Raw genomic sequence first — 23849 nt, forward strand, 5'->3', positions numbered from 1 at the left:
TGCCGAAAGAGAATTCTTGCCGATAATGGCGCTGAAAATCGCGCATGCGCAGTAGCGGTGGGAGAAACTTGAAATTACATCACTCGTTCTGTGGGTGGCTTGCATGTTCCTCGCGGATAAGACGCCGCACTCATAAGTACGTTCCCTGCAGAGATGCTGGCACCTTCCCCGCGGACGCTCCTCGTGCTTATGAGACGCTGGCACCTTCCCCGCGGACGCTCCTCGTGCTTATGAGACGCTGGCACCTTCCCCGTGGACGCTGCAGGGACCCGAGAGACACGCTGCTGGGACCCGAGAGACGGCTTCATAGAGGGCTGCACATAGCATACTCAAGTACAAGAGTGGGCACTGTCCCTCCTGAATGGCTACCATTACTACTATTCGCCGGTGAGCAATGCATTGCCTTAAACTGACAAACAATCCAACTAATTTATTTTACTATACTACTGGAACTGTCATAGATGTCAAACAACATGTATTACTTACGCCTTTGTGCCATGCAGTATGGTATTAAATATGTCTGTCTGTACTACAGTACATCTAACTTGTAGCAAAAAAAAAGTTATATAAAACCCTTTTTGAAATGGAATGGCATGCTATTTATTCTGTAGTACTAGTAAACTATAAAATGTATGCCCTTGTTGTCATTGAATTTGTCACTTTGGTATAGTATAGCACACTGACATGACAGTAAGCACATGATTTTTTTAAAACATGACAGTACGCAATATAATCTATAATATATTCTATTTAATAACTATATATTATATATTTTATTGTGTACTGTCATGTTTCAACAAATCATGTATAACTTAGTTAATACTACGCTTACAAATGCAATGACAAAAAGCGCATAAGTTATAGTATATTATACTGCAGAATAGCTCAAAAAAATTAAATACAGCATGCAATTGCAATTTGCATGCAAGCAATCCATTCCATTTCCAATGAAATTTAATCAGTTCAATTATATTATCTTTTTGGTACAAGTCAGATGTACTGCAGTGCAGACATTAACTACCTTGCATGGCAAGAGCTGCAGCGTTTAAAAAAAAAAAAAGTGATAGTTTGTTATTTTTTAAAGCTGCCTCCTGGGGTTTAGCTTTTAAATTGATTTCGTCCTTTTTTTCTTTTCCCCCTCAGATTTCACTCCCACTATAGATCATTCTATGCTATTATTCTGCGCTACCAGCAAAGGTGGACCATGTATGCAGTTTGGAAATATTTTAACGTTTCTGATAAAGACCCCAAATTTGCAATCTGTAATCTTTGCTCAGCTGAAATTTCAAGAGGGGGTACAGTGCCAAGGCATTTTTCAACAACAGGTTTGATACACCACCTAAAAACACAACATCCAGTTCAGCATTCAGATTACAAGAAAACAGTGCCACTTCCAAAACGTGACTCAGGCTCAACACCATCTGTGGCCATAGTCTTTGAAAAGGTTAAAAAATTTGCAAGTGACAGTCCCAAAGCTCGTGCCGTAACAGATAAAATTATGGAATTTATTGCATTAGATGACCAGCCATTCTCTGTTGTGGAGGACATTGGATTCCATAGGCTCATGCAACATATTGAGCTGCGTTACTACCAAGCAGAAGCTACTTTGCAGATACCTGTCTACCTAAATTGTTTTGCAGTGTTAGAAAACACGTTCAAGAGCTCATGACTACCGACATCATAGCAATCAGTTTTACTACCGACATTTGGAGTTCAGACGTCAGTCCAACGAGCATGCTTAGCCTGACAGCGCAGTGGATAGATGACAAATTTCAATTGCAAAACATCCTACTTAACGCACGTGAGTTTGTTGGATCACATACTGCAGCAGCAATAGCTGACACTTTAAAATCCATGCTTGACACTTGGCACATTGAGAAGTATAAAGTGCATTTGATTGTCTGAGATAATGCGCGGAACATGGCAAAGGCAATGGAGGACAGTGAACTTAAAAGCATACAGTGTATGGCACACGCGCTGCAATTGGCTGTGAATGAAGGATTGCTGAGTCAGCGCACCATATCTGATATTTTAACAAAAGGAAGAAAAATTGTCGGTCACTTTAAGCATTCTCCGCTTGCTTATTCCAGATTACAAGCTTTGCAGATACAGTTTGGAATGCCACCGAAATGACTGCAGCAAGATGTAGCCACTCGTTGGAACAGCAGCTACTATATGCTGCAAAGTCTTTTTGAACAAATTCGTGTTTTAGCTGCATACATTGCAGATTACGAGCTGCCGGCAACACTGAGTGCACATCAGTGGATGTTGAAAATAGTTTGTCTCTTCTATTTCCATTTGAACAGTTAAAAGAAATAAGCTCAACTAATGCTTCCATTTCTGAAGTTATTCCCTTGATTGCCGCACTGAAGCGTCTGCTAGGAAAAGAGATAGAAACAGACCATGGCGTAAAAACGGCTAAAACCACTCTACTGGAGGCCGTTACCAACCGGTTTCAAGACACCGAGTCCAACCCTCTGTACTGCATTGCAACAGTTCTAGATCCTCGATTTAAAGAGCATTATTTTAATGTTGAGAAAAAGCAGCGCGCACGGGAAATGATACATGCACAAATGGAGGTGGTGGAAGCATCCGGTGAAGGAGTTTTGAGGTGTAGCAGAGGAAAGTGAGAAGAAACAGTTTCATACTGTACTGAATGCACCCTGGTCCATAGCAGTGCAACAACAAGTGCAGCTACCCAACAGCTGGACATTTATTTAGCTGAACAGCCTATCGCCAGAAGTGACAATCCCCTTGCGTACTGGCGCATCAACAAACAACGTTTTCCTTTGCTTGCACAGATTGCACGCAGATATTTATCTGCCACAAGCACCAGTACAGAGTGAGAGACTATTCAGTCTAGCATCTCATTCTTGACGAGAAGAGAAACCGTCTCTCCTGTGAGAAAGAGGAGCAACTTTTGTTCTTAAAGCAAAATCTGCCACTTTTACTGAAATAGATTTAGAAATCCGTAGCATAGACCAATTCCTTTACCATGTTGTTCAACATAGTAAATGAATTGGCATTGGACTGTGCTATTGGACAATTGGAACATACAACATAGTATGACTGACTACCAGTATGTTCCAGCTGTCTAGTTGTGCCATACTGCCATTAGTTGGTTGTTCATTGTAGTAGTTCTACAGTTTTTTGCACTTCTTCAATTTAAGAGATCTCCAGTTTTAGTACTGTACACACACATCATACATAGTTTGTTGCTGTTGGGCCAAACTATGTCTCTCCCTAAGCTTTCAGCCCGCTGCATGTGCAAAACTGTGTCCTGTATCTGTGGCTGTCTACGTATTCCAGTACTATACACTATACCACACTGTGTTCCAGATATGGGCAGAGACTTCCAGAAACAGACTAGTCCACATTGCTTGCTGTGATTGCCTGAGCACCGCTGCTGTAGACCAGACTGTAGACTGTGTTCCAGGATGTCTCCGCTCATAACCGGGGGCCGGAAAACAGTGTAGTCTACTGTATGACTATGTATGTAACCCGCAGCTACAATATACCCTTATCGCACATGCAGCTGCTGACACCTTAGGGAGAGAGAACTGAATTACTACTAGTTCTTCTGATTTAAGTCTTCTTAGTCTTAGTCATTTTATTTTTATATTATTTTATTTCATTTTTTTTATTTATTTTGTTGTTATGGTTCAATGTTGCAAACAGCCATTGAAAACTATAGTGCAATTTGTACTACTAAAAATAATATGAAAAACACCAGAGCAAAATGTAATAATGCATTAAAGTGTTTGGACACCAATGCCAGAAGTCTGCCAAGCAAAATAGGTGAGTTGGAAGCTGTGGTGCATGAGGAGAGCTATGATGTAATCGGTATTGCTGAAACTTGGCTTCAATCCTCACATGACTGGGCTATTAATATTCCTGGCTATGCACTCTTTCGGAGAGACAGGGTAAAAAGGAAAGGTGGCGAGGTCTGTCTCTATGTGAGAAGTGATCTCAAAGCAAGTGTGAAAGAGGACCTGGTGGATGGAGAGTGTGATGAGTCCGAAGCATTATGGGTGGAACTGCATTTAGATGGGTGTAGTTCAAAGTTAATCGTTGGAGTTTGTTATAGACCACCCAATGTGAATGAGGAGGTGGAGACTCAGCTCCTTGCACAGATGGAAAGGGCTGCAAGGGCTGGGACAGTGATAATAATGGGGGATTTTAACTACCCAGAAATTGACTGGAGTAATGGCACTGCTGGGACAGTTAAAGGGCAAAAAATGATAAACCTATTACAGGACAATTTTATGGTCCAGTTTATTGAGGCCCCAACTAGGAATGAAGCTCTGTTGGACCTGGTAATCTCAAACCATGCAGAGCTTATTACTAATGTCCAGATAAAGGAACACCTGGGTAGCAGTGATCATAACATGATTTCCTTGGATGTTAGAGCTAAACAAGAAATACATACGGGTAAGATAAAAACACTTGAGGAGGGCCGGTTATAAAAAAAAAAAAAAAAAAGTCGGCAGCTGCAAACACTGCAGCTGCTGACTTAATCAACACACTCGGCTCTCGGGTCCCAGTGCTGCCATTCCTTGTAAGGGAAACAGGCAGTGGAGTCTTACGGCTTCACTGCCCGTTTCCTACTGCGCATGCGCGAGTCCTGCAGCTACTGCGAATGCGCGAGTCCCGCAGCGCTTTCTGAATGGGACGCGCTGTGTTCTGGAACACACAGTTCCCAGAACACAGCGCGACTCATTACCCAGAAGACGCCGCGACGAAGACAGAAGATCTCCGCGGAGGAGGAAGATTAGGAGAAAGTGCCTAGCAACAGGCATTTCTGGTAAGTAAAAAAAATATTTTTCATTTTTTTTTTTATATTTTTTTTTTAATTTTTAATATTTTTTTTGTTTTCAGGGTGGCCCTCCACTTTAACTTCAAGAGAGCAAATTTTCCAAGGATAAGGGCTACTCTCCAGGACTTAGACTGGGAGAGAATATTCGCTTCAATGGGCACAGAACAGAAATGGGAATTCTTCAAAAAGACTGTTTGGGACCTCACTGCAAAGTATATTCCCATGGGCAATAAGTTTAAAAGGCTAAAAACAAAACCTATGTGGCTCACGGCCAAAGTTAAAAAAGCTATAAACTGTAAGAGAAGAGCTTTTAAAAAATATAAAAATGAAGGATTACTAGTGTCATTTAAATGTTACAAAGAAATTAACAGAATATGTAAAAAAGAAATCAAGGATGCAAAAATTCAAAACGAACGACAGATTGCAAAAGATAGTAGGATAAACCCCAAAAAATTCTTCAAATATATTAAAAGTAAAAAGGTCAAGTCTGAGCATGTAGGCCCTTTACAAAACAATCTAGAGTTGGTGACTGGGGACAAAGAGAAGGCTAATTTATTAAACACTTTCTTCAGCTCTGTGTACACAAAAGAGCATGGGGGAGCGCATGTCCATAATGGGGTTGATAGTGACACAGCCCCAAATGATCCACAATGGCTCAAAAGTGATATGGTCCAGAAATACTTAGACAGAATAAAGGTGGATAAAGCACCTGGCCCTGATGGCATCCACCCACAGATCCTAAGAGAATTGAGCTCTGTAATTTCAGAGCCATTGTATCTAATTTTTAGGGACTCATTAATGACGGGAATAGTCCCACTGGATTGGCGCAGGGCGAACGTGGTGCCTATATTTAAAAAGGGATCAAAGTCTTTACCAAGTAACTATAGACCTGTTAGCTTAACTTCTATAGCTGGGAAGATACTGGAGCGTTTAATAAAAGACCACATCGACGAGTTCTTGCTGAACAAAAACACTTTAAGCAACAGACAACATGGATTCATGAAAGACAGAAGTTGTCAGACAAATCTGATTTCTTTTTATGAGGAGGTAAGTAAAACTTTGGACAGAGGGGTGAAAGTGGACGTGGTATACTTGGATTTTGCAAAAGCATTCGATACAGTTCCCCACACACGGCTCATGTGTAAGGTAAAGTCTACAGGTTTGGAAATATCAGTTTGTAAATGGATAGAAAATTGGCTAAAAGACAGAATTCAGAGAGTAGTGGTTAATGACTCTTACTCTGAATGGTCTAAGGTTATCAGTGGTGTACCCCAAGGTTCAGTGCGGGGACCCTTACTTTTTAACATCTTTATAAATAATATTGGGTCTGGGATCAAAAGTAATATTTCTGTCTTTGCAGATGACACCAAGATATGCAGTGGAATAACGTCCTTACAGGATGTCTCCAATTTACAAGCCGACCTCAATACACTGTCTAATTGGGCGACTATGTGGCAGATGAGGTTTAATGTTGATAAATGTAAAGTTATGCACTTGGGGGCTAAGAATATGCATGCATCATACATGCTAGGGGGGAGTACAACTGGGGGAATCCATAGTGGAGAAGGATCTGGGGGTTTTGGTAGACCAAAAGCTCGATAATAACATGCAATGCCAAGCTGCTGTTTCCAAAGCGAGCAATGTCCTTTCTTGTATTAAGAGAGGTATGTACTCCAGAGAGAGATATAATTTTGCCCCTGTTCAAATCATTAGTAAGACCTCACCTGGAATATGCCGTTAAGTTTTGGGCACCAGTTCTCAAAAAGGATATTGGGGAACTGGAGCAAGTGCAGAGAAGGGCAACCAAACTGATAAGAGGCATGGAGGAACTCAGATATGAGGAGAGATTAGAGGAACTAAATTTATTCACTCTTGAGAAGAGGAGATTAAGGGGGGATATGATCAACATGTTCAAATACATTAGGGGTCCATATAGTGAACTTGGTGTTGAGTTGTTCTCTGTACGGTCAACCCAGAGGACACGGGGGCACTCTTTAGGTCTAGAGGAAAAGAGATTTCATCTTCAAGTACGGAAAGGTTTCTTCACAGTTAGAGCTGTGAAAATGTGGAATAGACTCCCGCCAGAGGTGGTTCTGGCCAGTTCAGTAGATTGCTTTAAGAAAGGCCTGGATACTTTCCTGATGGTACATAATATAACTAGGTACTAACATAGGTAAAGTTGATCCAGGGAAAATCCGATCGCCTCTTGGGGGATCAGGAAGGAATTTTTTTCCCCTGCTGTAGCAAATTGGAGTATGCTCTGCTGGGTTTTTTTTTTTCGCCTTCCTCTGGATCAATTGTGGGCATAAAATTGGGTATCTGGATTGTACGATTATTTTTTATTTTATTTATTTGTTTTTAAGGTTGAACTGGATGGACTTGTGTCTTTTTTCAACCTGACTAACTATGTAACTATGTAATGTGCACTGACTGCAGTCTAGACTGCAGGATATGCTGTAGTAACTTATAATTTAATTTTGTATTTTATTTGATTTTATCTTCTGTGTCCACTGTCCAATTTATTTGGGTTGCTTTATTAAAGTACTGTTATTTTACATTACTGGACTATTCTTTTATTCATAAAATGAATGATTCAGTTGAATATGAATACTATAAATGAATAATACTATAAAAGGCAATTTCATATAAATAATTTTTTTTTTGAATATATAAAAAAAAGCCATTTTCGGTTTCGGTGCTGTATCGATATCGGTTTCCGCCTAGTGTATTTTTCATTTTTGGTATCGGTTTCGGCACCAAAAAAACCCATTTGGTGCATCCCTAATTCCTTTACCTCTTGGGCACTTTTTATTCTGTTCGATAGGCTGTATTGATGGGCACTGATGGGAATGTACTGATGGGTACTGATAGTCTCAGCTATGTACAATACAGAGCACTGTGCACCGGAGGCAGGACAGAGACTTGCTATCCTTCTCTCAGAACAAAATTAAGTCAGGCAGAGCACTTCTCGGCCATTCACAGGGAGATTTGTATGCTGTGAATACAGTGCTTCCTCTGATTGGCTGGGTGGAAAAGATCATGACATTTTCTGCCCACCTCTCTGCCAATCAAGAGAAACATTCAAAAAATACAAAGCTCCCTGTAAATGGCTGAGCACTCAGCCCTATATGATTCGAAGATCCTGTTCCACTGACAGGACACAGTGCTGTTTACTGTATGTAGCTGAGACTACATACAGTTCACACAGCGCTCACAGCCACTGCATCTTTTAGTGAAATAAACTATTTAAATGTCACTAAAACATGGAGATCAGCTTTAAACTGGCCATACATGGTCAGTTTTTGGTTTTGCTTTCTTTTTGGTTGAACAAGATGGATGGAGGAAGCACCCGCTGCAGTTGGAATACACTGATCAGTGGCTGCATCTGATAAGAGAAAATTTTCTGTTGAACGGAGATGGTCACACCCTTATTAAAATTCAGCTGCTCCCTGCTGAACTGCCTGAAGTTTAATCAACATATGGCCAGCATTACTTCAGAGCACCCATGTAAAAATCTACAAATCATTTATAATTGACACTAAATAACGGTTTTAAAAAAATTAACTTTCAAGTATATATTATTACTTCAAAAAAAGTACATTTTATTAGCCTCCTCCAAATGTATTTTTCTCATTAGGAATAAGCTCAAAGTATTTACACACCAGTTTGAATCCATATGAGCTATCCCATCAAGAAACTGTCACTGCAGACAGCCAATCATAAGCAGCTAAGGCATTCCCCACCTCCATACAAGGGGCGCGTAAATGTGTGGCTGTGGGGCTTGTCTCTGCTGCTTACGATTGGCTGTCTGTACTGACAGCTTCCTAGCAGGACAACTCATGCATCTGAGCTCATCCTGGCAGCCACTCTTACTTGCTGCCAAGATAGACTGTGAGCTATGAAATTTGACCACCAATAACATGCATTGGTCAGTCCAAACATAGGTTAGTGGGGGGGGGGGGGGGGGAAGGAGATGTACATCAGCAGAATGGTACGGGCAGGCAAATTGGCGTACAGGTACATCCATTTGAAATTGCTGCCCTGCCATTGCGTGCGCGTGCCGGTCGGGACCCCCGTGAGTCGGGTCGCAGGTCCCGCTGACTCGATCGCTGCGGGGATGCCCGCAATCGTCTCACGGGGAGATGCAGAAGTAAACAGCATCTCCCCTTTCTGCCTAGAAACAAGCGACACGGATCTCTGCTCCCTCTGACTGGAGCAGAGATCAGTGTTCACTAACACACAGCCCAGCCCCCCACAGTTAATAGAACGCCCCTAGGACACACTTAACCCCTACACTGCCACCCCCTGGTTAACACCTTCACTGCCAGTGTCATTTACACAAGAAACAGTGCATTTATATAGCACAGATTGCTGTATAAATGACAATGGTCCCAAAAATATGTCAAAAACGTCCGATGTGTCCGCCATAATGTTGCAGTCACAATAGAAATTGCTGATCGGGCGATCAACCTCAACCCCGATATTAGGGGCTATGTTAAGGGCGATCAGGAATTTAAGCTGAGTATGTATGCGGATGACGTACTCCTGTTTTTGACGGACCCTATGGTCTCCATACCCAACTTGGTTTCAATCCTGCATGATTTCCGAGGTCTGTCTGGTCTGGGAGTTAACCTCACGAAATGTTCAGCTCTGCCAATTAATTTTCCCCAACAAATAGCAGCTCAGATTCAAGCGAACTTTGGTTTCCCTATGGATTGCCAGACCTTCTCTTATCTGGGGATTAAGCTAGCGGCTTCTAGCCATAAAATATACCTTGCTAATTATCCGGCTATGTTTTCCCGAGTTAGACAGCTGTTACACACCTGGGACTCTTACCATATTTCATTCTTAGGCAGGGTTCAGGCGGTTAAGATGTCGATCCTCCCTAAACTATTATTTTTATTCAGATCCCTGCCCAACTATATTTCCCGTCTCACCCTGGAATCTCTACAAAGCGATATTAATAAGTTTGTCTGGCACAACAAAAAACCTCGTTTGGGCAAACATATGTTGTACAGGAGTAGAGACAGGGGAGGTCTGGGTTTACCGAATATCTGGTTGTACTACCTCTCAGCCAGATTTCTCCAGCTTGCCCAATGGCACTATCCCCCGAGATCAGTGCCCTGGTTGCGCTTTGAACGGGCCTCGGTGCTCCCATATTACCTCCCCGGTCTTCTCTGGAATAAGTCCTTACACATTAAAGAGCTCTCAGCCCTGAATACAGTGGTGAGTCAGTCACTTCGCCTATGGTCCCTGTACAGTGGGAAATTCTCACTTCGTTCCCCTAACCCTAAACTGGCCTCATTTATCGGGAACCCTGAGTTCCCTGCGGCCCTCCAGGATTATGCTGGTTTTGCATTATGGACTAGGGGGGATCTGATCACCTACGGTACCCTACATGTCAGGGGGGCCTTTCGGTCTTTCGGATCCCTCCGGTCCTCTCATGCCCTACCTAATTCTGAATTTTTTCGCTACTTGCAAATTAGACATTTTTATAACACTTATTTCCCGAGGGCCACCTGGGGGGTGGACACCTTATTTGAGAGACTATGTGGCCCGGGATCTAGAGATAGGGGCGGTATTTCCATCTTATACTCATCCCTTACAGATGTGGGCCTCTCTGAGAAATCTGCGGCCATAATTAAATGGGAACTGGAGACAGGAGAGGAAGTCTCCTCAGAGGAGTGGTCTTGCAGAATTTCTAACATGCATAAGTGTACCAGGTCCGAGGCGGTTAAGGAAACGGTGCTGAAGCTCCATACCAGGTGGTATTACACCCCTGCGAAGCTGCATACCTTTTTCCCCACCGTTTCTGGATCTTGTTTTCGGGGTTGCCCTGATGCGGGCACTCATCTCCATATATTTTGGAGCTGCCCAGCTCTCAGATCCCTCTGGCAGAAAGTGCAGGACAGAGTGTCGGGTATCATTGGCACCCCGGTCACACTTTCCTTCCAAATGTGCCTCTTTTTTGCTGATATCCCAGGCTCTACCCCCCCAGAGCAAAAGCTCTCCCATACTCTTTTTAGTGCAGTACACTGGTCGATCGCCTTATTCTGGCGTTCGCCCACGGTAGCATGGGAGCAGGTGCTCAAGAGGATGGCTGCAATACAGTTAATGGAGAGGATTTCCCATACAATTTTGGACACCATGCCGGTATACGAGCTTAAATGGAAGACTTGGTCCCCCTGATACCCTTAGCCTTTGGGCTGGGGCTTCATGGGAGTTTGCTCGCCCCCGAACGGGGTTCAGACCTAGGTGGAGGATCTTGCAGTCCCGTACCCTTTGGGAGCATTTATTTCATTAATTCAGTTTTAGTTATTGTCTTACGTTATGATTTTTGTTTTTCTTTGGTTTTCATTGGCATTTCTATGTTTGTTGTTTATCGATGTTACAGTCACTACCCCAGTGCTTGGTATAGTGGGGGATACTTTATCTCTGTCGGATGCCTTGCTCTTTATACCCCCATGAGCAATGACTACTGCGTTGGATGGCAGCTACTTACCATCCATTACTCTGTTTTATACTTGTATGCCTGATACTCCTTTACTGCAAGCAATGTATTATTGTTAACTCGATGTACTGTACTTTGATGTTTGTATTCTGGAGCACTCAGTCGCTCTATGTATGTGCCTATTTTTTCTTTATAAGTCTCAATAAAAGTTTGTATTAAAAAAAAAAGAAATTGCTGATCGCCGCCATTACTAGTAAAAAAAAAAATTATTAATAAAAATGACATAAAACTATCCCCTATTTTGTAAACGCGATAAATTTTGCGCAAACCAATCAATCGCTTAGTGCATTATTTTTTACCAAAAATAAGTAGAATACGTATTGGCCTAAACTGAGGGAAAAAAATGTTTGTTTTATATATTTTTGGGGGATATTATAGCAAAAAGTTAAAAATAATGTGTTTTTTTCAAAATTGTCCCTCGATTTTGGTTCATAGTGCAAAAAATAAAAACCGCAGGGGTGATAAAATACCACCAAAAAAAGCACTATTTGTGGGGAAAAAAAAGGGCGTCAATTTTGTTTGGAAACTACGTTGCACGACCGTGCAATTGTCAGTTAAAGTGATGCAGTGCCGAATCACAAAAAGTGGTCTGGTCTTTGGCCAGCCAAATGGTCCAGGGCTTAAGTGGTTAAGATCCTTTTTTTTCCTAAAACACAGCTCCCCTATGTACCAATATACCAAATTATGTACCTCAGTTGCAAAAAAAATACAAGCTTTCTTCGATTTTCAGAACAAGTCCTTACCTTAGCCCTTGTTGTGTTCTATAAGAAGCTTTGGCATGTGAAAATCCTAAAGACAGAGACAGCAGTTTACCAGCGGACCTCATTAGCACACACGACCTGCACCCATCAACTAGGTTTACGCGGCATGGTGGATGCACAATACACCAAACTATATGAAGATTTGAAACCTGGGTGTTTTTTCATTCACATATTTTTTTCTTCACGGAATGGACTTATAAAATTTTTTCATTATTCTTTCTGCATTTGTCATGTGATATGCACATTTTCATTTTTACACTTAATTTGCATTAATTATTCTGTCACGGGGATTTGGGGGGTATAGTGTCCATATTCCCTTTATATATACACACGTGGTTTCACTATACACACAAGGTTATATATTAGTTCTTAGCACAGCTCCATCTTTTGTAAATTGCTTATTGGTGTTGTATATCACTTTGAGTTGCAGCAATTAGAGGTGTATTATAGCACAGTTAATTCTTTATGCCTGTATGTTATTTTATGTAGCCATGCACACATAAGCGTTTACAAGTGTATTTGAATAGGATCATAAAACAGACAGAACAAAAAAAAAAAACATTAATATTCTGGCCAGTAGTAAGCATTTATGCTGACGCATTATACAGGCATTAATTAACGCACATACAAACATTAGGCATGTTTTCTTGTGTCAAAAACTGACTAAAAAAATGCTGCTTGTTTTCATACACCTGTATACGAGGCATAAAGCTGGTGTTCAGAAGGTGATATAACACCTCCTCACTGACTGTCGATATTAGTTCTTAATATAACTAATTAGTTCTATTAAAGAGGGATTCCACCTTGTTGGAATCAGACAGGAATTATTATTATACATCTACACAGCTGTTTGTACAGCCGAACTCAGCCATACTGATGCCAGGCAGTTTCACATGTTTAAAAGCAAGGAATGTGACACAATTTGAATAGCAGAATGAGTTCTATTCAGCCCACCTGGAATGTACTGACTTCAAAGATAATATGGCGCTGGCTTGTCTGCAAGAACAAAGGACAGCTGGTGGGGCGTCCGAGATCAAGCCACAAGATTTGCAATCCAGTCGGAGCAGTTGCAATTCATGGGCAAACACTGCCCCCCAGAGGCCAAGTATGGCAGGACTGTTAGCCTGGGGGAGGAGACGCCCCAGAGACGCTGATTGGTCTACGGGAGAGAGTAGGATGGGCTATGGGGTGTGGTATGGCTGAGGTATGTTTAACAAAAAGGTTTGCAACCATGAGGTCTCTCTCTGTCCCTCTTTATTCCATCAGGAGACCCAGTCATGAGGATCGATAAGTATAAGGCTTATATTGCACTGTGATTGTATGCTATGTATTATTGTAACTTCTATTGATACCTTATGCACGCTGTATTATTTCCTTGGGAAATAAATGAGATTTAATTGACCTTAGACCGTGTATTGATTTCATAGCCAAGGGTGGTAGCATTGTGGTATTAACAATAACATGTGCTTGGCGTAATAGATTGATAGATTAGCTAAACTATAGGGACTAGCAAAGGAATACATAACTGATAATAGTAGTACTAGATTGAATTGATCAGTTACTTCACACCTAAAAAAAAAAAAAATATTAAAAGCCAGCAGCTATAAATACTACAGCTGCTGACTTTTATTAAATGGACACTTACCTGTCCCGGGTTCCAGTGATGCCGGCAGCCGAGGCCGATCGATTGCTCGACTCTCGGCTGCTGCCGTCACCATTCTAGGTGAGGGAATCAGGAATTGAAGCGAATCGGCTTCACATCCCGGTTCCCTACTGCGCATGCGCGAGTCGCGCAGCGCAATAGGAATTCTCTGCGCTGTCACTGGGACCCGTGTGTGTCCCAGCAGACAGCGCGGCAGGGAAGGAAATGACATAGACTCCCACAGGAGTCTATGCCCAGAAGTGGGTGTAAATACCTGTCTTTGACAGGTATCTCCACCCCCCTCCCCCCTGTAAGGTGCCAATTGTGACACCGGAGGGGGGGGGGAGGGTTCCGATCAGCGCAAGTTCCACTTTAGGGTGGAACCCCGCTCTAAGTTCTTAATAGCACCCCCCCCCCCCCCAATCCACAAATGTGGTGCATTTTCACATATGCCAAAACGCATGGTGCTGTGGCACTATGCATCTGAGTGTGGCCTGACTTAAAAAGTTAGTTGGGTCAATTCTTTCAGTTCCTAGCGAGTACAGCAGCAACAAGTGGCAGTGCCCACAACGTGTGCACACAAAGTTGACACGAGCCTAGGGGGCAAACCTAGTACAAAGGAACCCATACGCTTAAAGCTCTATTAAACCCAAAAGCAGACATTAAATTGCAGCTTACCAATTCTTAGATGTGGTGGCTGCTTTTTTTTAGTTTCATCTAGCGATTCAGCCAGTAAGTCTGTTTTGTTTTTGTTTTTTTATAAAGAACAAGCTCTCCTGCAGATGTAGTTACATGGATGAGACAAACCGTATAACACCGACAGGGGTGCTTACAATGATCAGCTTTTATGTAAAATCCTTAACCCAAAAGTAAAAAAAAAGGTTTGCTGTAACCGATTATGAAGTATTAGCTGGAGTTTGGCTCAAATTTGTACATGTTTAAAATGTTACCAAACCCAGGACCTTGCATTCACTATATCTGGTCTGTCACGGTACACAGAACATGGAAATGCAACCATTTTAGTAAATATAAACTGCTAAATATGGTTTCTCATCATCAGTATATAGCAGTGCTAAGACTTCTATCAGTGTCTGGTTAAAGCTTGTAGGAGGAGCTTTCATTCTATTCTGACTGTCCTATGAGTATGCAGGACCCCCTGCCTGGACAGTGCCGATTGGTCCTGAGCTGATCACATGCACTCTCCCAAGAAAAAAACCTCTCTAGCAATACACACCAAACTGAGCATGTACAGAGTGCCCCCAAGGCTCTGTTTTATCAGAAGATGGATTGGGGACTGTGGAAGAAGGGGAGGATTAGAGGAGATAGGATCTAACAGCCTTTTTACACAATGCTGACTGCCCCCTTAGGTTCCACAGTGAGTATAACAAGCATGCTTTACTGCATATACAGACTGATGTTACTTTTGTGGGTTTAGTAACACTTTAAATTTTTTGGGCGAGAGGCTGGAGCACCTCTTTAACCACTTAAGGACCAGGCCTCTTTTTCAGACTTGGTGTTTACATGTTTAAAACATTTTTTTTTGCTAGAAAATTACTTAGAACCCCCAAACATTTTATATTGTTTTTTTTCTAACACCCTAGAGAATAATAATAATGATACGCCGAGTAAATTGATAACCAACATGTCACGCTTCAAAATTGCGCCCGCTCGTGGAATGGCGTCAAACTTTTAGCCTCAAAAATCTCCATAAACGACATTTAAAAAATTCTACAGGTTGCATTTTTTTTGCGTTACAGAGGAGGTCTAGGGCTAGAATTATTGCTCTCGCTCTACCGATCGCGGCGAACCTCACATGTGTGGTTTGACCACCGTTTTCATATGCGGGCGCTACTCACGTATGCGCTCGCTTCTGTGCGCAAGCTCGTCGTGACGGGGTGTTTTTAAAAAAAAAAAATTTTTTTTCTTATTTATTTTAATTGATTTTATTTATTTTTACACCGTTTAAAAAAAAAAAAAAAATGGATCACTTTTATTCCTATTACAAGGAATGTAAACATCCCTTGTAATAGAAAAAAGCATGACAGATCCTCTTAAATATGAGATCTGGGGTCAAAAAGTCCTCAGATCTCATATTTGGGCTAAAATGCAAAAAAAAAAAAAAAAAAAAGAAAATAAAAAAAAAAGAAAACCTGACATTTAAAAAAAAAATATACCTTTAACCACTTGCCGACCGCCGCACGCCGATGTACGTCGGCAGAATGGCACGGGCAGGCATAAGGGCTTACATGTACGTCCCTTGCCTCCCGCGGGTCGGGGGCCCGATCGGGCCCCCGCCCGGTGCCTGCGGCGGTCGGTTTTCGTTCGGGAGCGATCCCGGACGAGGGGACGGCCATTCATTCATGGCCACCCCCTCGCGATCGCTCCCGACGAATGGAAATCCCCGGTGACATCACTTCCTCTCCTGTAATGTAAACACAGGAGAGGAAGTGATGTATTCTCTCCTCCGTGTCGGTATTTTTCATTCCGACACGGAGGAGAGCGGATCGGTGAGTTGCACCAACACACCCCACATACAGTAGAACATGCCAGGCACACTCACACCCCCCCTTTACCCCCCGATCACCCCCCCAATTACCCCTGCCCCCCAGTCACAGTGACACCAATGTCATTTTTTTTTTTTTTTTTTTTTGCATTGGTGTCATTTGTGACTGTAATAACTGTTAGGGCAGTTAGGGTTAGCCCCCTTTAGTTCTAATGTACCCCCCTAACCCCCCCAATAAAGGTTTAACCCCGTGATCACCCCCCGTCGCCAGTGTCACTAAGGCTGGGTTCACATTGCAGCGGTTTATGAGAACGAATGTGATTCGCACCGCACTGCAGTGCAAATCACATCCGATCTCTGTGCGATTCGAGTTCAGCCATTCGCCGCACCCGCCGCACCCGCCGCAAATTCGCACGGGACCCTTTTTTTGGCCCGCAGCAGAATCGGATCGCATGGGTGTTCACACCATGCGATCCGAGTTTGCAGATCGCACTGCGATATGCGAACTGATCTGGGGGTGTCAGTAACATTTCACTGACACTCCCAGCAGTTCGCATAGGGCAGTGTGAACTGCCGCCGGGAGGCATGCGATGCGGGAACCCGCCGCGGATTCGCGGCGTTTCCGCATCGCTCCAGTGTGAACCCAGCCTAATAAGCGATCATTTTTCTGATCGCCGTATTAGTGTCACAGGTGACGCTAGTTAGGCAGGTAGGTAGGTATTTAGGTTCGCCGCAGCTTTTTATAGCGCCAGGGACCCCCATATACTACCGCATAAAGCCCCCTGATTGCCCCCTAGTTAACCCTTTCACCAGTGATCACCATATAACTGTTACAGGTGACGCTGGTTGGTTAGCTATTTTTTTATAGTTTCAGGGCACCCGCCATTTATTACCTAATAAAGGTTTAACCCCCTGATCACCCGGCGGGTGTCATTTGTGACTAATAACTGTTAGGGCAGTTAGGGTTAGCCCCCTTTAGTTCTAAGGTACCCCCCTAACCCCCCCAATAAAGGTTTAACCCCGTGATCACCCCCCGTCGCCAGTGTCACTAAGGCTGGGTTCACATTGCAGCGGTTTATGAGAACGGATGTGATTCGCACCGCACTGCAGTGCAAATCACATCCGATCTCTGTGCGATTCGAGTTCAGCTATACAGATAGTATGGCTGAATTCGTGTCGCACCCGCCGCACCCGCCGCAAACTCGCACGGGACCCTTTTTTTGGTCCGCAGCAGAATCGGATCGCATGGGTGTTCACACCATGCGATCCAAGTTTGCAGATCGCACTGCGATATGCGAACTGATCTGGGGGTGTCATTAACATTTCACTGACACTCCCAGCAGTTCGCATAGGGCAGTGTGAACTGCCGCCGGGAGGCATGCGATGCGGGAACCCGCCGCGCATTCGTGGCGTTCCCGCATCGCTCCAGTGTGAACCCAGCCTAATAAGCGATCGTTTTTCTGATCGCTGTATTAGTGTCACAGGTGACGCTAGTTAGGCAGGTAGGTATTTAGGTTCGCCGCAGCTTTTTATAGCGCCAGGGACCCCCATATACTACCGCATAAAGCCCCCTGATTGCCCCCTAGTTAACCCTTTCACCAGTGATCACCATATAACTGTTACAGGTGACGCTGGTTGGTTAGTTATTTTTTTTATAGTTTCAGGGCACCCGCCATTTATTACCTAGTCTCACTAGTGTACCCCTAAATTTAGGGGTGTCTACTTTCTAAAATGGGGTCATTTGGGGGGGGGGGGGGGTTTGTGCCATCTTGGCATTTTATGGCCTTCAAAACTGTAACGCCCTTAGAAAGCCTGAAGGCGGTGCTTGGTTTTCGGGGCCCCGTACGCAGCTAGGCTCCCAAAAAGTCCCACATATGTGGTATCCCCGTACTCAGGAGAAGCAGCAGAATTTATTTTGGGGTGTCATTTCACATATGCCCATGGCATGCGTGAGCAATATATCATTTAGTGACAACTTTGTGAAAAAAAAAAAAAAAAAAAAAAGTTTGTAATTTTCCCGCAACTTGTGGCAAAATATAAAATATTCCATGGACTCAACATGCCTCTCAGCAAATAGCTTGGGGTGTCTACTTTCTAAAATGGGGTCATTTGTGGGGGTTTTGTGCCATCTTGGCATTTTATGGCCTTCAAAACTGTAATAGGTAGTGAGAAGTGAACTCAAAAATTTACGCCCTTAGAAAGCCTGAAGGCGGTGCTTGGTTTTCGGGGCCCCGTACGCGGCTAGGCTCCCAAAAAGTCCCACATATGTGGTATCCCCGTACTCAGGAGAAGCAGCAGAATTTATTTTGGGGTGTCATTTCACATACGCCCATAGCATGTGTGAGCAATATATCATTTAGTGACAACTTTGTGTAAAAAAAAAAAAAAAAAAATTTTTTTTGTCATTATTCAATCGCTTGAGGCAAAAAAATAAAATATTCAATGGGCTCAACATGCCTCTTATCAATTTCCTTAGGGTGTCTACTTTCCAAAATGGGGTCATTTGGGGGGGTTTTGTACTGCCCTGCCATTTTAGCACCTCAAGAAATGAGATAGGCAGTCGTAAACTAAAAGCTGCGTAAATTCCAGAAAACGTACCTTAGTTTGTAGATGTGACAACTTTTGCGCAAACCAATAAATATACAATTATTGACTTTTTTTTTACCAAAGACATGTGGCTGAATACATTTTGGCCTAAATGTATGACTAAAATTGAGTTTATTGGATTTTTCTAATAACAAAAAGTAGAAAATATCATTTTTTTTCAAAATTTGCGGTCTTTTTACGTTTATATCGCAAAAAATAAAAATCGCAGAGGCAATCAAATACCATCAAAAGAAAGCTCTATTTGTGGGAAGAAAAGGACGCAAATTTTGTTTGGGTACAACATTGCATGACCGCGCAATTACCAGTTAAAGCAGCGCAGTGCCAAAGTGTAAAAAGACCTCTGGTCATTTACCAGCAAAATGGTCCGGTCTGAAAGTGGTTAAGAAGGTATGGGTGGAAGTGACGTTTTGACGTCACTTCTGCCCTCCTATGGTATAGAGACGAGTGGGGGCCATCTTAGCCTCACTTGTCTCTATGGCCAGCTAACGAAAGGACCCGATCGCCTCCGCCGCTACCGACGGCTCCGGTAAGCGGAGGAAGGTGCGGGAGGGGGGGGTGGCACCTCTCCCGCCGCCGATAGCGGTGATCTCGCGGCGAATCCGCCGCGGAGACCACCGTTATCGTACAGCCAACCGCCGCCTGAAGAGATGGATATCTCGGTTGTGGCAGCAGCTGCTGCCGTTACCGAGATATCCCTCTTCAAAAATAGGACGTACATCGTCGTGCGGCGGTCGGCAAGTGGTTAAAGTGATTGTAAAGGCAGAAGGTTTTTTTATTTTATTTTAATGCATTAGGATAAAAAACCTTCTGTGTGCAGAGACCCCCCCCCCCCCCTAATACTTAGCGAGCCCCATCTCGATCCAGTGATGTTGCGAGAGAGACTGCCTTATTAGCTGAGACAGCAGCAAAGTGCCATTGGCTCCTGCTGCTATCAAAGTCAGTGAGTGGGGCTCAGCGTCTGAATGGACACATGGAGCTGCGGTTTGGGTGCCCCCATAACAAGCTTCTTACTATCGGGGCAATCAACAGGAGGGAGGGGCCAGGAGAGGCAAAGATGGACCTGAGAAGGGGGGGGGGGATCTGGGCTGTTCCATGCAAAACCAACTGCAACAAAGCAGGTAAGCTGATCCAGGGAAAATCCAATTGTCTCTTGGGGTATCAGGAAGGAATTTTTTCCCCTGTTGTAGCAAAGTGGATCATGCTTTGCTGGGGTTTTTTCGCCTTCCTCTGGATGAACTGTGGGTGAAGGATTGTGTATATGAGATTGTATTTTTCTATCTTGAACTAGATGGACTTGTGTCTTTTATCAACTTGACTATGTCTTTTTTGTTTTCGTTTTGTTAACAATAACAAGGACTTTAATATTATCAGCTACAAATACTGTAGCTGCTGACTTTTAACATAAGGACACTTACCTGTCCAGGAATCCAGATATGTCGGCACACCAAGCCGATTCTTCAATTGGCTTTGTGTCCAGGCACCGGTGTTCTGTCAAAAGAGCCAACTCGTCAAAATCTCCAAGTACATCACTTCCGGTGACTCTCCAGCAGCAGTATTTGCTGATTTCGACGTTTTTCACAGAACACCGGCAGGGAATATACTACAGTACATGACGACTTGGCTGTTTTGACAGAAGAAGTGAAAAAGTTGTCAAAGCCATGTTGTTGATTACTAGTGAGCAGACTAACAATGTTCACTAAGGATGAGCTCCGGAGTGTTTGCACAGCCCACGAGCAGAGCCCGCCAGGAAGTCGACACTGCGCTAATCACAGGCAGTGAGACATTGCCTGATCTCTGCAGCCGCGCATAGGGGTAATGGGGTAGCGCAGACTTCTTGGCGGGCTCTGCACATGGAGTATGCGAACATGCCGGAGCTCATCCCTAATGGCTTTGATGATGCTTCCATTGTATGTCTCTCTATAGGGGTACAGAGGAGTGAGGGGGTAATACACAGGGGTCTCTGTATAGGGGTACAGAGGAGTGAGGGGGTAATACACAGGGGTCGATGACGTGTCGTGGCAGCTCTAATACACAGGGGTCTCTGTATAGGGGTACGGAGGAGTAAGGGGGTAATACACAGGGGTCTCTGTATAGGGGTACGGAGGAGTGAGGGGGTAATACACAGGGGTCTCTGTATAGGGGTACAGAGGAGTGAGGGGGTAATACACAGGGGTCTCTGTATAGGGGTACAGAGGAGTGAGGGGGTAATACACAGGGGTCTCTGAATAGGGGTACGGAGGAGTGAGGGGGGTAATACACAGGGGGTCTCTGTATAGGGGTATGGATGAGTGAGGGGGTAGTACAAATGGGTCTCTGTATAGGGGTATGGAAGAGTGAGGGGTAATACACAGGGGTCTCTGTATAGGGGTAATACACAGGGGTCTCTGTATAGGGGTATGGAAGAGTGAGGGGTAATACACAGGGGTCTCTGTATAGGGGTATGGAAGAGTGAGGGGTAATACACAGGGGTCTCTGTATAGGGGTATGGAAGAGTGAGGGGTAATACACAGGGGTCTCTGTATAGGTGTATGGAAGAGTGAGGGGTAATACACAGGGGTCTCTGTATAGGTGTATGGAAGAGTGAGGGGTAATACACAGGGGTCTCTGTATAGGGGTATGGAAGAGTGAGGGGTAATACACAGGGGTCTCTGTATAGGGGTATGGAAGAGTGAGGGGTAATACACAGGGGTCTCTGTATAGGGGTAACACACAGGGGTCTCTGTATAGGTGTATGGAAGAGTGAGGGGTAATACACAGGGGTCTCTGTATAGGTGTATGGAAGAGTGAGGGGTAATACACAGGGGTCTCTGTATAGGTGTATGGAAGAGTGAGGGGTAATACACAGGGGTCTCTGTATAGGGGTATAGTAGAGTGATGGCTAGTACACAGGGGTCTCTGTATAGGTGTATGGAAGAGTGAGGGGTAATACACAGGGGTCTCTGCATAGGTGTATGGAAGAGTGAGGGGTAATACACAGGGGTCTCTGCATAGGGGTATAGTAGAGTGATGGCTAGTACACATGGGTCTCTGTATAGGTGTATGGAAGAGTGAGGGGGGTAATACACAGGGGGTGCTCTCTATGGACACACAAGTTCCGGTGCTTTCATTTCCACACAAACGAAACTACAAGAGAGGTGTGTACCTGTGTGTGACTGGTGTACACACTGTACAGAAGAGGGGGGCTCTCACCTACCTACCCCTGTATTACCCCGCACTCCATACACCTTGTCCCTCCTGAGGAGGCGCGCACACACTTACTATCCTCCACAAGTCTACTGCGTAGCCGCTCTATGACAGAACGGACTATCTGTGTGACAATGGAGATACAAAGCGCCCAGTCAGGGTCAGTACTGCCCATACACGTCTATGGAGACTCGCTCCTCTCAATATAATCACACCAACTCCTTCTCACCGCTCACTTATCGCCACCTTCTGTCTCCAGCCGCACTCCGTACACAGGCCCCACAGCCGGGACTAACCCCCCGGTGATTCCAGAGGGAGGGGACAAGCCTGGTCATGTGACTGCATATCCCGCTCTCATTACACGGTGATGTCGGAGTTATTGCGGCCATGATTGAGTTGGGCAAGACTCAGTGAGATGCCATATTGTCTGATTTCTCCAGGCATGCTAAATATTCTGAAATAACGTGTAACTAAACACCGTTTGAGATCGAGTGAAGAGGAATTAGAATGTATGCCCGTTTTTTTATTGCTGTCTGTTCCCAGTTGTGGATATTCACTCTATTTCTTCTGTATAGTGTAAACCATACCTCCCAACTTTTTGAGATGGGAATGGGGGACACCTATCAGCAAAAGTATGCAGGCAGTTGACACGCCCCTTTAAAGGAGAATTGTTAAAAAAAAAACAAGCTTGCTTGAATCCCCAAGTGCTTTTTTTTTACCACTACTATGCCTTTATATTGGCTTTTGGAATTTGCAAATGCAGCAATTTAGAAATCAGATGAAAGATTTAGCACTGAAAAACACTTTTTCATAGATAAAATGTGCATTTTTTTATAATCTATATAGATCAGACCAAAGTGAGGGACGAATGAGGAGGAATGAGAGACAAAGGGACATTACTCCAAATCAGGGACAGTCCCTCAAAATCAGGGACAGTTGGTAGCTGTGATTAAAGTGGTTGTATACCCTCTTACTCCACTTTTACCTACAGCAGGGCTCGCAAACTGGTGGCCCCCCAGCTGTTGCAAAACGACAAGTCCCATCATGCCTCTGCCTGTGGGAGTCATGCTTGTAACTGTCAGCCTTGCAATGCCTCATGGAACTTGTCGTTTTGCATCTGGAGTGCCACCAGTTTTAGACCCCTTACCTACAGGTAAGCCTATAATAAGACTTACCTGTAGGTACCATGAATTTCTCCTAAACTTGCACAGTGTAGGAGATATTCACTGTATCCGCGTGTGCGGAAACAGCTAGCTCATGCCATTTCTTCAGCTGCTGTGCCATTACCAGCGGCTCCCGTGTGCATGCCGTCATTACGGCTCCGGCCAAGCACAGCACCCAGGGTTGCCACCTTTTCTTCAAATCAAACCCGAACACCTTAGCAGAACACAGCAATTTTTTTTATAGTATAAACTATACATATATTTTGCTATTAAATAACATTTCTAATCATATGACATTAATAACTAGAGTCCCCCTTTACATCAGAGTCCATAGAGTTCCCCTGATGTACGGAGAGGACTCTGCTGTAAGCGGGAACACTGTGGCCTCTGGTGTGAAGGACCCTGATTTACCTTAGTGTTCTCACTCGGGCTGGAGAGAGAAGGGGGAAACTTCAGTCACTGACAGGGATGGATGGTGAGCTCCCTCACCCCTTGGCAGTCAGCACTTCTCATCTAGATGTATCTGAGGCTGCTAGACTTCCAATTTCTAGCCCCCACTACCCTTTTCTGAGGCACAGCCCTGGGGATTGACACAGAGGGGTAGGGGCGGGAGAGAGGTGCAGATCAAGCCCTCTCTCCTCGCCTCTCTGTGTGTTTTTGTGT

At 44.0% G+C, this 23849-nt stretch overlaps 1 protein-coding gene across 3 annotated transcripts in view; it reads right to left on the reverse strand.

Annotated features, from left to right (window-relative positions):
• YTHDC2 (YTH N6-methyladenosine RNA binding protein C2) overlaps positions 1-22371 on the reverse strand; it is a 274280-nt gene extending 251909 nt beyond the window's left edge. For 2 of the 3 annotated variants that reach the window (XM_077462267.1, XM_077462265.1), the window contains exons 1-2: positions 22253-22371; positions 12071-12116 (exon numbers count right to left, since the gene is read on the reverse strand). The gene's annotated coding sequence lies outside the window, so the exon portion shown is untranslated. The remainder of the gene's footprint in view (positions 1-12070; positions 12117-22252) is intronic. The other variant, XM_077462266.1, reaches the window with a different exon arrangement.
• Positions 22372-23849: the final 1478 nt, after the last annotated feature.

This window comes from Lithobates pipiens, unplaced genomic scaffold (assembly GCF_037356315.1).
Source record: "Lithobates pipiens isolate NorthernLeopardFrog02 unplaced genomic scaffold, aLitPip1_a1.2 Scaffold_3, whole genome shotgun sequence".
Taxonomy (NCBI): Eukaryota; Metazoa; Chordata; class Amphibia; order Anura; family Ranidae; genus Lithobates; species Lithobates pipiens.